The sequence below is a fragment of the Numenius arquata genome, chromosome 19 (genome assembly GCF_964106895.1).
Source record: "Numenius arquata chromosome 19, bNumArq3.hap1.1, whole genome shotgun sequence".
NCBI classification, from domain to species: Eukaryota; Metazoa; Chordata; class Aves; order Charadriiformes; family Scolopacidae; genus Numenius; species Numenius arquata.
Window position 1 is genome coordinate 8887503 of NC_133594.1, and position 18663 is coordinate 8906165.

Below are 18663 nucleotides of genomic sequence, written 5' to 3' on the forward strand. Positions count from 1 at the left end.
GACACACCGTGATCACACACCCTTTGGTCTCTGCAAGGCACAGCAGCTTTGGTTGGGATGTACCATGCTCTATCCCTGCTCTATTATTATCTCTCAAAGCGATGCTTCTCCCAGCTCCTTAAATACTGTGTTTACGTGAGACCGGTAAAAGTGAAAATGGCTAAAATAGAAGTGTTGGCTAGGATTAAATTTAGAGACCAGACCCTGGGCATTTCTTCCCTATGGTCTAGGTGAGTTTGGGCAAACAGAAAAACTGTGAATGGGTGTTTTATACAAAAGCATTGGGCTTCCTTAGTGTAACTAAAGCTCTCCTGGAAAGAGAGCAACAGCAAGACATAGTGGGAGGGGAGAGGAATGTGCCTTAGCATGAAGAGAATATGTAAAGCATCAGGTAGAGCGAGGCTTTCGCAGTGTGCAAGACAAGCCAGAGCTATTTTCATTGTTCAACTGCTTTTTGTCCACCATCCCCTCCCCAGCCGGGCCTGGTTTGACTTGGGTTTTTTTATTAGTATCTCAATCAAAGGACTAGAACTGATCTGACCCACGGCTCCTTGCGGGGGGAAGAGAAAAAACCCAACCTGTCCATGACTTTCTGTGAGAAAGAGCAAGAGAGCTGGAGATGCCTCCTGGCAGTTCACTACAACCCATAAATTAAGCTGCAGAGTCTCCAGCAAAAGCTAATACAGCGCGAGCCAAATGTGTCCCCTCTTTCTTAACACCTCGTGCAGGATCTCTGCCTCTGCAATTCACTGCTCTGGCTTTCCTGCCAGCCAGGCACTCCACCAGACAGAAAATTCCCAGAGTTTTTAATTTTATTATTATTTTTTTTAATATGGGTGACCTGAGCAGGACAGACCGCTGCCGCAGCGGTGAGTCGCATCAGGCTGATTCTTGTGTCACTTGGCTCTGAAGCCGGGCGTCCCTCTGCCAAGAGCATCGCGTCCCATCCTCTGCTGGGGTCTGGGTGAAGGATACAGCCCGCAGCAGCAGCAGTACCCGGGACCTTCACCCGTGGCTGGAAACACTCAGAGATGTCTCAGCTGCAGCAGTGATGGGAATTATCAGCTCAAGGGCTCTCAGCTGCGCTCGGTTTCTGCAAGACCCAACAATCTCAGCTTCTACCAGTGCTGTGCGACCAGACCCCTTCTTTCCAGAGGGAAGCTGGGTTTCACCCAACTGGGACTAGGGTCTGCCCAGCACCGCAGTGGGTGGTGGGGCGGGATCCGGCCCTGCAGCCCCCAGTGCTGCTGAGGGCTGAATCTGAGCTCATCTGACACAGCCCCCTCTTCTGCTCTCCTGTTTTGCTCCCCTTTCCCCTTTGCTTTGCAAGAGCAGCAGGTAGAAGCAATAGTTTATCATAACTACATAAACAATCGTGTCACTGCAGTGAGGACTTCTGTTTTTTCCTTCCTTTCTGTTTTCTTTAGCTGTGTTTTTCTCACTGTCAGGCAAGAGCAGCCTTTGAAGCCAACGTGGGCTGATGTTCTGTACATCTGTCAGTCGCTGTTTAACCAGCCCTGCTCTCCTGCCATTGCACAATGGTACAAAACCCCAGAGCTTTAATGCTTTTCGAGGCATCTGGCTTAATCCAAGTTCTGATTTCAACCAGGAGGCACTACTGACGCTAGAGAATATAAAAGTACAGCTTCGTGACTTGAGCAATGTCAAGAAAAGACAATGCTTGAATTCCAGCCCCTGGCATGCGGTGCTTACGGTCAAGTGTGGGGATGGCAATAGGTCTGTGGTTCTTCCCATGGGCTGCTCTCCATCTCTCCTCCAGCACAGCAGGATGCTGTGCCGCAGTTAGCGACCCACTGGGGATGGATTGTCACTGCAAGATCACCAGCAGCGAGCTCTGGTCCACCAGGATGGTCCTGCAAACGCACCTTCGGATCGTTACCGCATTGGAAATAATTTACTCTTAACTCATCCCTCCCTTGGTGTTTCCAGCTGTGGGGAATGGTGGTCCCCTCTCTCATCGAGGAGAGCTTCAGTACCAGCATCTTCTCCGGGCACATAATCAACCTGCTGGATTTGGGGCTCTTGCTGGTTTTTCCCCAAGTCACAGCACTGAAAGCTGTTTTTGCTTTTGATCTCCAAAGCAGGGGGAGTGTTAATGTGCTGTAGTTTTATTTATGGCACCTATTGCCATTTCATTTATTCCTTGTAACTTCTCTGGCTGCAGATTTTTTCCCATCCTGGGGCATCATGGCAGCAAAGTGATTTTCTCCGGAGGCACAAACTCAATAGTTCAGACAGGCCCTGTGTGTTTCTACCTTCATAGCAAACAAAACTTAGCAATTTATGCTTGTATTTAATGGGTTTTCTCAAATAGCCCAGAGCAGAAATAAACACCCCAAAGAAATCAAACACATGAAAACCCTAAAGAAGAAGCTGGTTTTTCTCCTTCAGAGAGAAGGCAACACGCTTGTTTTTTAAGAGATGCATAACTAAGAGAGCTCTGAAGCGCTGAAATTACATCTTGTAAGGTGCAGGCTGTCACGCTCAGAGGCACCCCTGGAATCGCTGCTCGGCACAGCTGAACGCAGAGAGCAAACGTGCCATCTTCGGGCCCTGCACTGGGACTTAATGTTCTCATTCTAACTAATTATTAATATGTTAATTTAACAACGAGATGTTCCCCTTTGCAGAGAATTTTCTGCACCGCACTTGGCTTTTTGTCAGCTGCTCCTTAGCTTGGCAAATTTTCCTTTTTCTCCATTTTCTTGGCACAGGCAGGGCGGAACCGTGGGATGCACCCAGGGGACCCTTCCCTGAGCACCCCAGAGTGGGGAACAGGGTATCTGTGTTGGGTGAGCATCGTGCTGGTGCTGACTGCAGTGTGACCTTGGGGACATCCCTTAGCAGAGCTGAGGGGTGGTCCCAGCCCTGAGGATGGGGACTGCTGTGGTTATGCCATTGCTGGTGCACACAGAGGGAAAAGATGCCCTGACTGTGCCTTTTTAAGGGCAAAAACTTCACCTGGGCAGCTCAGCAGGGAGGGATCATGACCTGGTAGTGGCATACCTCCACCATGGGTGGTCTCCTCCTCCTGTACATGAGTGTGGTGAAGATTCATAGAATCATAGAATGGTTAGAGTTGGAAGGCACCTTAGAGATCATCAAGTTCCACCCCCCTGCCCTGGGCAGGGACACCTCCCACCAGACCAGGTTGCTCAAAGCCCCATCCAACCTGGCCTTGAACCCCTCCAGGGATGGGGCAGCCACAGCTTCTCTGGGCAACCTGGGCCAGGGTCTCGCCACCCTCACAGGAAAGAATTTCTTTCTAGTATCTAATCTAAATCTCCTCTCTTTCAGTGTCAAACCCTTCCCCCTCGTCCTATGGCTCCCTTCCCTGGTCAAAAGTCCCTCCCCATCTCTCCTGGAGCCCCTTTAGGGACTGGAAGGGGCTCTAAGGTCTCCCCGGAGCCTTCTCTTCTCCAGGCTGAACCCCCCCAACTCTCTCAGCCTGTCCTCACAGCGGAGGGGCTCCAGCTCTCACAGCATCTTTGTGGCCATCTCTGGACCCTCTCCAACAGGTCCATGTCCTTCTGGCGTTGGTGGCCCCAGAGCTGGAGGCAGCACTGGTGGGGGCGTCTCCCCAGAGTGGAGCAGAGGGGCAGAATCCCCCCCCCCTTTCCCTACTGGCCACACTGCTCGGGACACAGCCCGGGATGTGGGGGGCTTTCTGGGCTGCCAGTTTACATTGCCAGCTTGTGTTGAGCTTCTCATCCGCCAACATCCCCAAGTCCTCCTTCTTAGGGCTGCTGGGTGTTTGGGCTCTACTTGTGCTTGGAATTGCCCCAACCCACGTGCACATTTGGTCTCTTTGGGATTGCAGTGATAATTCACATCCAAACATCTGCTGGGGGCTCCTAGAAAGAAGCTGGGGTTGGAAAAACGCCTCCCTTCAGCCCCCATCTCCCCAAGAACTGAAGCTTCTCCTCTGCAGGTCGGACCCCAGCCTGGAGCTGCTCCTTGCTGCTGATGCTGAATTTCAGGAGAAAGCAGGAGCAGCTACCAGAAAAAAATTGCCCCTTTTTAAGGTTTTTCTTTCAAGCAGGCTGATCAGAGACCCTGTTGAAACGGAAATCAAAAAGCTGCCAGACTTGAAACATTAATTAAGATACACAACAGGGAGAGAGGGGGAGAAGGAAGGCGGGGAGTGTCTATTCATGGATTATCTGCTCTAAGAGGAAATGTTTGTGTATTCGAAACGCATATATCATTTTGGTGGCGAATGAAAGAAATTGAATCAAACTACACAGGAAGTTTGTACACCACCCTGGATTTAATTTTCAAACTTGCATTGGGCAAAGATTAACCTTGCTGAAGGGCGTTAGCGGAGCAGGCAGGACGTGTAAAAATTAATCCCTGCTATAAGTTTCTCCAGGAGGAAATACTAAGCAGTATTAAATATTTATTGTATATAAATACCTTCTTTTTCGCCCCCCTGCTTTCTTTCCTGTATTTCAGTTGCTCTTTCTGCCCAAGCCTGCCTGTCTAACAAAGCATCACGCCTGGTTCACGCTGTGGCCCGGACTGCGGGTGCCTTTGCTGCACAATACAGATGCTAATCCATCTAGCACTGCTGAAAAATATAAATATTTTTTTGTAGGAACCACTGTCTTTGATGCGGTGGGACCCGTCCCTGTTCCCGCATCCCCAGCTGCGGTGCTCGGGAGCCTCGTGGCCGATGTCCCCTGATGTCCGAGGAGCAAAGAGAAGGCACAGTTTAGCCTCTAGTCTCAGCACTCAGGGAAGCAAGGATCGGTGCTGAGATACGTCTTTGGAAAAGCCGTTCAGTCCCAAAAGTAGCATCTCTCGTCTCTCATCCTTATGGGTTTTACACTCCCAGTTAATCTCTTTCCCATCAACAATTCCACGGTTGCATTTATTCCAGGCAGGAGAGCCCGCTCAGCTCTGTATGCTGGGAGGGATTTCACCAGGCTCCATGGCAGGGGGTCACCTCACCCTGAAACGCCTCTGCTGATGTCTCCTGTCACCTGCCTGCGAAGGACCCCGGCAGAAACCCCTGGTTGTAACGTGTGGCATCCATCAGCCTGAGCAGCTTGAGCCCCTGGAGCATTGATGCTGCCACCTCCTGCCCCCTCCATCTGAAATGGCTGCAAATGGACACTGGTTTGCCTCAAAGAGAAAAATGGGGCTCAAATATAGGTCCTGAAATAGGTCCAAAAAGAGACCAGAAATCCTCCCCAGCGTTTCTTTCTGCTCACCACATGCAAACTCCCCAGGGATTAATTAGTGTTTTCCCAGAGCCTGGAAAACACAAAGCACTTCGTGTGTATTTTCAGTAGGTCTGAGGGGGATGTAGAACACTTCTCCATACTTTGCTCCCTATCTTTTTCCTGTAATTTCCCCATTTTATGTCTGGCAAAACACAGACGTTTCCATTGCCAAGTGTTGTATAATCTAATTAAACAAATATTTCCAAAAGGTTTTGAGACCCTTGGTTGAAAGCCAGCTGTTTGCTATTACATATTGTTAATAAGGTCAGCGATGCTCCAGGCCCAAAATGTTTGTGTTAAATACTGTAGATAAAGTCGTGGGGAAGCCCTACGCACACCCCAGCTCCTGCAGCATCGCCTGTTCCAACCAGAGCTTTCCTGGTGCTGGGAAAGGCTCCAGTTGCTCCACCAGCAGGTCCATGGAGCATCCCCCGGCTCCTCTCCTTGTCCCACGTCGCAGATCGCAAGGTTTTCTTTTTCACCTGCCTGAGGAGAAAGGTATGAGGAATAATTCATTTGCCACCTTGATTTTTTCCACTCCCTTCCCTCTAAAGATTGATACCGTTTTACTTAAAGGGGAGAAAATCAAGTTGTGCTGATCTATGACCACACAGTATTTATTCTCATGGAGTCTCATCTGCAATTTGTTCAGCATCTTTGGAATTAAAATCCCTTTGCAATCTCCCCAGCTAGCTGAAAATATGCCATTATTTCCCTCCTCTTCCTTCTCAGATGTCTTTTCCCTCTGATCAGGGCACAATATTATCGATGCTGTGATTCTGCTTTACATTCAGATGGTTGTGAAAGTTTTGGACCGTAAATAATGCTCCTGTGCAGCTCGAGCAGAATTATTCTGAGGTTCTGGGTTTTTTTTTTTTTTCCCTTTTCTTCTTTCTATTTCTTTTCTCTTTCCCTTTCTCTCTTTCTTTCTTCAGATCTTGGAATGGGTGATAAATTAATCATTTCTTCCCCCGTAGCAACCGCCAACGTACAATATGGAGTGGATTTCTTCCCACCTGTGATGTAGACTTAGAGGTCACCCTGCAAATGGCAAAAAAAAAAGAGTCTATCTCATGGATCCCGTGCTGCCTGGGAGGAATAAACCAGCCTGGCACAGAAACACGGCTCGGCACGTTAGTCCTAGAAAGCAGCTTACAGTCCCGGTGTCCCTTCTTTGTCCCCGACACCTGGAGCAGGGACAGCCTGGCCAGCTGAGTCCACACCTGGGTGCATTTCTGGAGCAGCTGCAGGCTGCTTTCCACTTTTTGCAGGGATTAAGGTGGTTTCCACGGGTTTTTTTTCTATTTGGCAGGATGATGGGACTTGTGCTGGCCTGCACATGTCCGCCAGATCCTGCCCCAGCTGGCCAGAGCTGGTAAGATGTGATCAGCCAGGCTGCTTCACTGCAAGGCTGTTTATTTTATCTGATTAGAAATAGAAAGCAGCTGAGGGCAGGGGGGAGATGAGCCCATCCCATCGGGTACCACCGGTTCCTCCTGGCTAGAAACCAGGCAGACTCCCATCCAACAGAGACAGGAGCATCCTCAGGCCACCACGTCACCTGCATGACCTCGCTCTGCTGAAATATGAGGGGTCAGTGTCCTGGACCCGCACTCTGGAGTGTCCCAAACTCATCCTGGGGGCTGTAGTGTGTCCCCCGATGGGACACTGCCTGTCCAAGGGCAGAGCTGCAGGGTCTGGTTTGTGTCGGTGCTTTGTAACTCAGAGGAGAGCCCAGGTGGCTCCAGCTGAGGGGTCAGGACCCCCTTAATTTGCTCACAAGAGACTGCCCAGCCCTGGTGTCACCCCAGAGCTGGTGGCGTGTGGCCATGGAGGAGAGGAGCCCCGTCCTCCTCTGCCCAGGGGAAGGGCTGGAAAGGACTCGCAGACCCCTCCAGGATGCTTTTTCCTATTGTCCAGTGGATCCCTCCCTCTCATTTCCAGCACAAATAACAATTTGTGACTAAAAGGAAATCCACCTGAAATGTCTGGCCCACGGAGTCATTACCCACTTGAAAAGGCTTTCCTGGGCCCGATCCAACCCCCTTCTCATGGCTGCGTTTCTATTTATTTTTTTAAAGCAAAAGATTTCATGTTGTTTTGTTTCTAATTTTCTAGAGCGCTAATCGGATTGGCAAGCAGAGAAAGAAACTATTCAAGAGAAGCAGCTGCTGAATAGCAGATAGCATATAAAGCTGGGTGTGTAATCCAAGCTTTACCCACAGCCTTATTAAGATCTAGATGCTTTATTGCAGGCATATATCCGGCTGGATTTCATATTAAGTTTTGTGCTTTCTCCCTTTCCCCCCCTCCCCTTCCCAACTTTTTTTTTTTTTTTCCTCATATAATTTGCTGCCTTTTGCTGGAGGAAAGAGTCTCATTTAACTGGTACATGTGTTGCACTGAGCAACATCCTCAATTTAAATGGAAATTCTATCAATAACAAATGCGTTCTCTCTCCTCACCCAGGAAAGGGCTTAGAAATATCATTCAGAGGTAAAAAAAAAAAAACAGAGCTCAAACCCGTCGGTACAAGAACAGCCACAGTTCTCTTGCAGAGGCCAATTGCAGATAAGAAACTGCCCATTTGTTTGCAGCCAAGGTGGTATAAATTATCCGGAGAAAATATGAGTTCAGTCATCAAGGTTGAAAATTAAATGAAGGTGGGGGGGAAGTGGGAATCTCATTATATAGTTACTATTATCGTTTATTGCCACAGCCCGGAAAGACTTTGGCTGAAAATAGGGGCCAATGGGTGGACAAGGAAACAGAGCGAGAAGCTGAGGGAGCAAGGAGGAGTCTGCAGCAGGTGTGAGTAACAGCCCTACCCCTTCCCCAGCAGCTGGAGAGGGGATTGTTTAAATCACTTAGTCAAGGGCACGAGGAGTTTGAGGTGGATAAAAGCACTAAATGCCCGGTTGGGTCCCAGCCTGTTGCCCTCCCCAAGTCTGCAGCTGTTTCTACATGTTTTCTTTTCTCACAATTCACTCATTATATTTCAAACGTGACTGTAAACTTCTTGAGTCAGAGATTTTTCTGTATCATGTAGTGTTATGGACGCCCTGTAACGTGTCCCTGATGTGGCAGAAGCCTAAACATAACAAATAATTTAAAATGAAATGGGGTTGAAATACATTTATCCCTATTCTTGTGGAAAAGAGGGAGAAAATCTAGGATAAAATATGCAATTTTCCTTTCATTGTTCAAAACTCCAGAAATCTTCAGAAACAGCTCTTTTCTGGATGAGAAACTTTTCAAAATGAGAAACTTTGCCAGATGTCCATATTGTGAAAAAGCCATTTTCTCCTGGAAGAGATGCTCGGAGGAAAATTTTTCAGCCAGCTGTAAAAATAAATCATTGAGTATTGCTTCGTTTGACTGATGAGATTTATAGGCCACTGTATCAATGATTTATAGAGGGGGTGGCATAAAGTTACTTTCTTGACTGCACTCAATAAAGTCAAAGTCTTAGACTTCTCCCCAGCTGGTGCCGAGAAATGATGCTCTACTGACGCCAGCGACGCCGGGTCCCATCGCACCGGGTGAGGATCAGATCCGTGGGCTCTTTCCCATACACGTGATGCAGAGTTATATTTTTCTCATGTTCATTCGGGGATGATGGGGGATCCAGGGGGAGGCACCCAGGTGTCCCCAGCCCCACAGTTCCCCTTCCTGAGAGAGCTGTGACTGATCCCCCTGTTTTTTCAGAGCCGGGCTCCCAGAACCAGAGCGCGGGGAGGTGAATGCCCCCCCCCACCCCGGTCTATATTAATCAAGCAGGAGGATGTTCAGCAGGTCCAGCTGTGACAGAGATTGTGTGGGATGCCACGGGGGATAAATATCTCTTTCCATTTATATTGGTTTCACCTGTTAATTTATTTACTGCTGTCTAGACCACCGGGTCCCGGTGGTCCCCGACCCCCTCTGGCTGTGACAGCAGAGACCCCAAGCTGCATCTCCCATCTGTGATGGGCTCTTCTTCACACGCACAGGGCAGGTTTCTCTTGCGACGTGGTGCACAGAGGTGAGGATGCTCCAGCTCCCCCAAAAGTTCCCGGTCCCTGGCCAAATTTGGGGTGTAGCTGATTTTCTAAATCAGTCCAGGTTCATTTATCACTGCTCTGGATCCTCCGCCCATATGTTTAAATACCAAAGAAATGCAGCCTTGCAAATATCTGCTCACCCGGGATGAATAATTTTGGTTGACAGGCAATCAAAAAAAAAAATGAGTATTTTTGTTGCCATCAACAACTCTTAAGATATTTGGTGAGAAGTTTCCACATCCCTTCTTTCTGCAAAGATGCACAGCATCTCACAATTTGCTGCTGCTGCTGTTAGTACGGTTTTCTTTTTGCCTTTCAGCTTGGTCCCAAGGTGCAAAACTCTTTGCAAACGCTTAGTGCCTTCCTCAAAAATAACACAAGCAGGGCCTTCCACCTTGTGTCATAAATCACAGCAGGAAAATTGATATTACAGGAGCTTACAAGATCCACCAGGCCGGGAGTGATGCTGAATTCATCAGTCCTGTGGCATGTCCGGAGCTTAGGTTTGAGCTTAGCCCTTTACGACTGGTGCTGCATACAGGAGAGATTTCTGAGCCTGTGGCAACGATAGTAATGAGGAGAAATAATACATAATCATCTGTGCTGTCTGCCTGGCCTGCCTCTATTTCAGGAAAGGCTGGAGGAGCCACCTGTGTGAAATAAAAGGCTTTAAGGAGCAAAGGAATCAATTTTATCCAAAGCTATTTTTCTCCGAGACTGAGGAAGAGATCCCCTCTGCCTTCGTGTACATCCCTGCTTAGTAACTGGAGTCTTCTGTATGAAATACTGTATGAGAAAACTACAGTTTCATTCACTAAATAGAGTTTCGGAGACAGGGAAGACACAGCGCTTCCTGAGGACCATGAGAGCAGCGAAAGCTCTTTAACACCTTTAGTTCCTGTGTAGCATCTGCTGATATTTTATTTTTGGCGCCTATAAAGCATCTATTATCCCTGCTGAGTTTTTGTACCCAGTTGTCTTTGCTCGTGGAAAAATAAAATCCACCCAACAGTAAATAAATGCCAGTGACAAAATAAATAAAGAAGGAGATTATCCTGGGAAGGGAGCTGGGCCTGGAGCTGCAGAGGCTGGAGAGTCCTGCAGACAGGATCCCCGCAATTCAAGGGGCCCTTCAATCACCAAAAGTGTTTTTCAAAGAAACCTATTTCTTATGCTAAATCTAATGACTATATCGGCTGGAAGAACTGTGTCCCCCCAGGGCAGCCTTTTCCACTGAAGCAAAGAAGTGGTGTGATTTTCCAGGGTGGAGGAAAGGAGGAAAGGTTAACATATTATTAAAAACTTCATTAATATGCTAACGATCAAGAAACTTCTGCTAAAAGTCATTTCTAACTGATTAACTCTTCCCCCACACCTTTCCCCCTGTGTGTGCCTACCCCAGCACGGAGCTAAATGACTTTTCCATCATCTCCCCACACTTTCTGGGACAAATTCCTCCGGTTGAATCTCTGGGGCTGGACCCATCACTGCAGACGATGGCTGAGAGCGGCCCATCTTCCCACCAGCCGGAGGAGTCTCCCTCCAAGGACCATGCCAGGACCTGACCCGGCTCCTTCCCTGGGCATCCCAAGTCGGGGGACAGTGGGGCCTGTGTCCTGGGGTGCCACCAGTGAGGGGGACAAGCGGCTCAAGGGGGCTAGTCCTGCTCTGCCAGTGTGGAGGGGGAGATGGGCAGATTGCCACGCCATGGAGATGTTTTTCCCTCTCCGCCGTCTGTCGTGAGGATCCTCCCCGCCGTGACTCACAGCCGGGTCCATCTGTCCCCACCGATGAGCTTCCGACACCGGCAGGACCAGCAGCGCTCGCTTCCCTCCGAGAAAACAAAACACGATATTCCTTTGGAGAGGGACCATCGGCAAGGGCTGATATTTCAGGGCTTATCTATGGCATGGAGTTCTCACTGTATTTTGCTCGAAGGAGTTATCTCATTAGTGAACTCGGATGCTGCTGACTCATTTATTCCACTGCTTTTAGGCTGGCTATATATATAGATTTCGGCACTAAGGCGTGCTTTGTATTTCGGGAGGAGTGGGGGGAAAGGGAAAAGAAGCAGGAGGAGAGAGCATTACGGCGCTCAGCTTCGTGCCCAGCTTGAGGTTTGCTGTAATGGCTTGCAAATGAAATGATGCCCCATAAATATCAATCTGTTTTGAAGGCTTCTCACACGCTGTAACTTGTCATCGCTCCAGCTCCAGGGAACCGGGGCACTTGCAGGAGTGTGTATTTCCAGGGAACGGGTCTCCCGCTCATCACAACAGAGGCGAAAAGAAATTAGGGGCTCTTTGCCTTCCTTTTCCTTCCACATTGCCCGCATCCCCTCCACACCATCACACCTCTGTCTGAGTTAGCCTTCCTCCCTCTTTGTCTTCGTTGACTCCCTATGGCTTTTCAACTCTTCACTGGAAACTTTTCTTGGCTCCCATGCCTTGCACACTAAATTATTCTTTCCCTCTGCTGTTATATACCAGTGTGATGCTCCCAGATATGTTCTCCTATACAGTTGGGGTATGGAAACATTGTAGAATTGATTAAAAAGGGAATACCTCCTTTTTGGCATTGGTGTCAGGTACTGGAGTTTGTTTGTGGTCTCCTTAGACAGGTGGGACCAATTGCTTTTGGAAGCTGCTTCCTTTCCCTGTTGACCTGAGCACACCTGGAACTGGTTGCTTTGCCTTTGGATGGCTGAAGAGAGAAGAACTGAACCACACTTTTAGACTGGAATTTTCAAAGGGACTTACGTACCCTAATTCCTCTGTAAAATTAGTCCCTCCGGCATCATTCTCCAGCTCCCCGTCTGCTGGTGAGTCTCGGGGGCTGGGGTCAGCATCTGCAGCCACAGAGACCTCACCCTGGGAAGCTGAAATAGCCAAATTAAAGATTTGGTTTTGATGGCTTTCATGCAGGTAAGCCAGGAAAATGAGCCTAAAGCCCTGTCTGTGGCCCATCAGATGTCCTTGCCAAGTGTTGGTGGTAATGTGATTGAAAAAAGTAAATAAACATGCAAAAAAGTGTATGTTATGGCTTTGTTGCCTGACCTAACACCCAGTGGTGATCACTAACAGAGTTATTGATCTGATCGTTTGCTGCTATGAGAATTTTGAAAATGCCAGGTGGGTGTTCATAAATCATACAGTCCCACACGTTTTTCATGCTGGAGTCAGAGCCCTGCTGTGGCCGTGTAAATCACTGTGTACAGAACCTTTATTGGGTGCTATAAATCTCAGAGCTCTCACCTTTTTTTTTTTTTTTTTTGTCTTTAATAATTGAAGTCCAAACTAAGAAGAAGAAAGACTGAAATCATTTGCAAACTCCATGTTTTGGGGGGATATTTCTGGAGGGTTTGGAGTGCTCAGAGAATGGGAGCCTGAGATTAACAGACCAGAGGGTGGGGAGAGATCTCCTATGTGTGTATGAATTTATTCCTCTTTGAAGCTGAACTTTTCATTTACAAAAATAGCTTATCTTGATTTTAAAATCAAGATGACTCCACCACAAACACCGCAGCATTGCTGCTATTCATCTTCTCTCTAAAAAATGTAGGTTTTATTCCTAGTCAGGAATTAAAAAAAAAAAAAGGACTGCTTAGGAGGAGACCCAGAAATCTTGCTGTCAGGAAATTCACATCATGCACTACATAAAACAAAAGAAACTTGGGGTTTTTTTCTTTCTTTCATGGGGCCTCTTTCCAAATTAGAATGAATGAGATGATTATAAGGATATAAGAAAAAGATATTGAAAGAACAGTCCAAATTGTTTTAGACATGGATCTCAGGGGGGAACATAGTTATAAAAATTAAGCCAATTAGATTGAATATGGGTTGTTTTTCCCCTTCATGAAGAAGCACACAGAGGTAGATAATTAAGACCAGTACAGATGTAAGGATTAGTATTCCTGGCTGTGAAGCCCACAGTTTTAATTAGTCACTGGGTCTTTCTCCAGGGCCACGCTAATAGACAAGGGCGGGGTGACCTTTTCTTTGCTTTTTCACCAAGTTCATTACAGCCCTGCTCATTGCCACCAACCGTTACAGCTTTATGCTCGCAGCTGCTCTAAAGGCAAAATGAAAGCCATAACCATGGGTCACCCCAAAGGCACATCAACCATATCATCCAAAACTAAGGAGTCCTCGGTGTCCACCTTTACGTCTGCATTTCTTTCTGGAGCAGGGGAGTGAGAGACAGGGTGGCTGATGGAGAGCAGGCTCCAGAGAGGGAAAGGGACGGAGGTATCAGTGCCTATTGGGGTGTATGGATCTTCTTTTCAAAGGCATATGCTCGACTCTATATGAAAGCCACCAGGACACAAGCTTTGAATACATGTGGATGCTCGTGAAAGCGTCCCCTTGCCTGCCCGACTTCCCTCGTGCTCTGCCTGCAGGCAAACATGGATTTATCCTTTCCCTTTTCTACCATTTCCCTGTTATCTTCAGCTTCTTTTAAGAAAACTACCGTGAGAACTTCTTAAGGAAATCTTAGGAAAGCAAAGGCATCTTTAAAACACTGATAATTTCAACACCTTGTCTTGCACTGCACGAGCAGATTCCCCACCAGCATTTTGAAATACCAGCAGTTGGTTATAAAAAGTTAAACTTTCTGGATGCGCTCTGATCCGCGCCCGGTGGCTGAGCTGTAGCTGCCATCACAGCCATCATCCGTCCCCCACAGCATCTATGGACAAAACCTGAACACGCAGGAGGGAACGTACATTTACTGTGCCCAGGGCACTGCTAGAGGTCTGGGGGGAGGGAAGTGGGGCAGCGATTTCAGTCTCAGTGAAGGGGAGAAGCTCAAGATGCTTTTCCAAAGGTTTATTTTAAAAGGATTGGCATGGCTGACAGCAGAGTGTAAGACCCAGTAAAGCTCTTGGTGTCTGGTAGAACACAGAGGAGAAACTCAGTCCCAATCTTAAGGACATTACTCCTCCTGACACAAGCAAACTCTCAGCCAAGTCTCATAAAAGGAGAAAAAAAAAAAAAAAACCCCAGAACTTTTGTTCTTCTTAAGTGATTTAGTTTGACAAGTAAGTACAGCTGAGGGCCTGGCGGTTCCCAGCACAGGGCTTCTCTGCTGTTAATTTGGGAATGAAGCTCATTATGCACAGGAAGACCAGCTTGGTGCAGACAGCCCAGCCATCCCCAGCATTGCACCCTCCATTGTCACCTCCAACCCTCTTTCCAGGAGCCGAGGGGACAGGAGGAGGGTGCAGACAGTGCTCCTCTCCTGCACAAACTCCCCGAAGGTGTTGGCAGGGAGAAAGCTTTCCTATCTCCAGAGGAAAGTTTTTCCAAGAGTTGCGTATGGATTTGTGTGTGTAGAATAACCCAGCTGTTTAGCAAACCATTTGTCTCTTGGGTTTATTGATGCACAAAGATTATTTGCAGGTCTCTGAAATGGAAGTATCTGTCTCATCCCCTTTGTGACCGTGTCAGAGTCTGTGCCAGGCTGGAGGAAATCAGCCGGACTGACTTTGCAAAGTCCCTGTTGTTACACCGGGGTAAAAACTCATGTAAAGGAGATCAGAATCAAGTCTAAACCTGGCAGTAAATGAACTGCAGCAGCAAAAGCAAGTTTAATGGATGTGTACTGCAGTTTAATGGATATGTACAGCTCCTGTTTTATTGCTCAGTTTTAGGAGAATAGCAACCATTTAATTGACTTTGATAGAAGAGGGTCTCCTTAGCACTGTAGTCTAGGGCAAAACCAATCATGAATATAATTAGGGCATTTACTTCTAACATATATTTGTTCTTTCTTACTGTAACTCCTGCCTTGCAAACTTTGCTGGCTGCAGGAGGATGGGTGTTGGTGTGTTCCCCACTTTGCCATTGAAAAGAGGGGACCACTTTACCCCCAACTCTGCTTGTTCCTGCCACAATGACCCAAGGGTGCTATGGCTAAAATGTCACGGGCTTCACGCTTTTCTCTCGAGCACAATCAGTGTCAGCAACAGTGTGAGAAGCACTGAGGGGTGTGGGAGAAGATCCCCCCATGGTTCCCCTTGTCTCTGCAATGGGCACCCCAGGCTGCTCCTTACCCCATCAGTGCCACAGCAAGCCCTTGGCATGGCCACCACAGAGCATCGCTCACTTTCCCACACCCTGAGAGTGGGGCTTTAGTACTTTTAGTAACGAACATGTCCCCTCCCTCTCTTCCCCAAGACAACGTGCTTTGGATGCTTTCCTTTCATGTTTCCTTTGAGGAGTGTTGGAGGTACAAGGGCGTGCAGTGACTGTGTAGGTGGCTGCCAGTGGCTACTGGAAGCAAATCAAGGGCTCCACCTCCTGCAAACCCCCAGGCTGGAGCCTCAGCCTGGGGAGTAGGGATGAGCCTTGCTCAGCACCATGAGCAAGCAGGAATGACAAGCATCCCACCAGGCTCATCAGTGAGGTGTGGAGAGAGCTGCCCATGGAGGATCTAATGAACACTACAGGCAGGGATTGCTGTTCCTGAGCCTTTGCCAGGTTTCACCATGCTGCAGCCTCAGAAATGCCACCACATCTCTTCCTTCCCTGGAGGAACCTGCCCAAAACGCCTGGTACTGATCGACAGGGAGAGGGGAGGGTGACCCATAGGCTCTGCTGATTGGAAAGAGGTGGCTCCTCTCCCTCCTAGAGATTTCATGGAATCACAAGCAGATGACACTATTATGGTGGCAACCACCCTTTTTCAGATGGCTCCTGTCCATTAAAGCAAGTACCTTCATTTTTCCTTCTGAGCAGAGAAACTACTCTGCTCTATCTGGTTACAAACATCCAACCTTTCACTTCTGAGCAAGTCCATCCTTTTGCATTCTTTTCATGACAAAAATAAAATAAAAAACAAATGCATAAATATGAGACAATTATCACTCAATTATTTCCAGTCCTGTCACCAGAACACTCTGTTTGACCTTATTCACAGTTACTTGATCTTCAGCTCTTTAATATTTCAGATGACCTTTTGGGCTGGAAAGATACTGCTGTTTCTCACTAGCATTCATGAGTCAACTTGTGCATCAAGTCACAGCAGTGGACCCAACCTCATTTATCATTCCATTTAAGGTGTCAGCAGAGCCATTATTCAAATGACTGGCCACACATGTAATCAATCTTTAATGAAACAATAATTGCACCTTCCACTCTGCAAGACCTCTGCCTTTCTTAAAGGTTTCTTGTATATTAATTATTGAAAACAATTGTGTTTTACCAGCAATAAGTTATGTTTCATCAGTTGCCATCTTTCAAGAGAAATTTCACTGAGAAATTTATGACCCTCTGTTTCACCGAGGGATGGGTAAACAGCAGTTTCTGCTCCTCTTTCTCTCACCTTAGTGTTTCTTGTGATTCCTGTAGGTTTTTGCATCTTGCCAGAAACAGAGAAGCACAGGATCAATGGGCTGCTGGGCCATAAAGAGGTAACATGTACATGCCACTCCGAGGGGACCTTGGTGAATGTCCCTGCTCAAAGTGTCCCTGTTCTGTGAGGGGTGATGCTTATGGCAAAATAATAGAAAAGCCCCAGAAAATGTTTCCAGGGTGGGGGACCTCGGGGCTGCCTCTGTCAGACTTGCATTATTTACCAAGATTTGAGAGGGTTAATTCTGAGGCATGTGTTAGTGAATGAGGCTTTCACCAGGTGAGGCACCTGATTGCTTCTGCCCCATAAAAAGCCAGCAGCTGCAGGCTTCTTCTTCCTTACAAACTGAGAAGAAGCTTCCCTTGCGTATGTGTTTCTCCCTGGAAGTCAAGTGGAGGTAAACCAGAAGCTTTTGTGATGGTAGCAGTTGGAAGCTGAAAAATCTTATCAAGATCTAAGTTGGGGTTTTTTTGTTTTTATTGTTGGAACAGTTGATATTTTTTAAATGAAAATTAAAAAATAAATAAATCTGAATTTATAGATGCTAAAGTACTTTATTCCTGAGAAAGATTCATGAGAAAAAGTTAACTGGCTGTAATGCTGTTTGGTTTGGGGATGAATGGCTTAGTGATAGAGCAATGTTTGTGAAAGGGAAAGCACTGCCTGTGGGGTAAGTGCTATTGTTGGCCCTGGTGCAGTCTCTGTGGATTTCAGAAATAGCAGCAGGGTGCTTTCGTCCTGCAGCAACAGTGAAGTTAATATTAAGAAAGTTCCTATTATTAGTCTCTTTGTTTCCTCAGTACTGTGTTATTTTACTTGTGTATGTCTTTCACTTTGTTTGCAACCTTTCAGCTGTTATTCCAATTGGATTTATTTTTTTTTTTTTTGTTCTCTTCTTCCTGAAATTACCATCAGCCTTGTTGGAAAAGGATATTACAATGGTCTGGTACCCTGAGCTGTTTGCACTAATATCCCAACGGAGGAGGTGAGCTGGCTGGGAGAAGAAAATGAACAGTTCTATTTATGCAGCAAATCTAATGATGGTGGAGCAATGTAAATATGCTAACAAAGAGCCTCTGTTTGCCTCAGCTGTGACAAGGCTGTATCTTGGGGAACAGTCTCTTGTTAAGTTTCTCTCCCATCCTTATTGACTCTCTCTGTGCCGTGTTATGGCAGCTCTTGCATTATACAACAAAAAAGGTGATGGATAAAGCAACCTATTGAGCAGGTAAAGCTTCATCTACAGTGCCGTATGCAGTTTTTTCTTCTTTTTTTTTTTTTTTTTTTTCCCCCCTAAACCGTTTTCATGCAACTCCATTCTTCCCTGCTGTCGGCTGCCCTGGTTCAAGGTTCCCCTGTATTGAACTCTGAGCTCTGTGCTTAATGCACAAGATAAACCAGCAGTTGAGAAACCACTTCAGCAGAGCCAGCCTGGTACAGGCACAAAGGAAACGTGGTGTGACTGTCTCAGCAACACACACCTTTCCCTCCTCTCTGTCCCCCCTGTAATTCTCATTTCACTACCAGCCCCCTCCTTAACACACCACCAGCCCATGGCGAGGAGCTCCTCTCCACCCACCTTTGGATCTGGTCAGGGGTGAATGAACCAGGGATTTTTCTTGCTTTACCTGCGTTTTCCTGTTTAATGGCAGTTCGCTTCCCCCGTGGGACTTTGTGAGGCGCTGAGCTGGGTCCCACAGGGATGTTTCTCATTTCAGGGAACCATGTTCTGTGAAGCAGCAGGCAGGGATCGGTGTGAGGGCGGGAGCAGGACCCCAATCTGTCCCTGCCCAAGGTCTTGGTGCCACTGTTGGTTTATCAATGAGGTGCATGAGTGAAGCCTTTTGGGGTCAGGGACAAGTGACACACACCTCCCCACCTTGTGCCAGCTTATTGTAGTCTACCAGTGCAAACTCCTCATGTATAAGGGTATTTCACTGTGTTTATTGGCATGAATAAGTTTTGCTTGTATATCCTTGGGGCTGGCTGGTTGAACGCCACATTGGGGATGATGC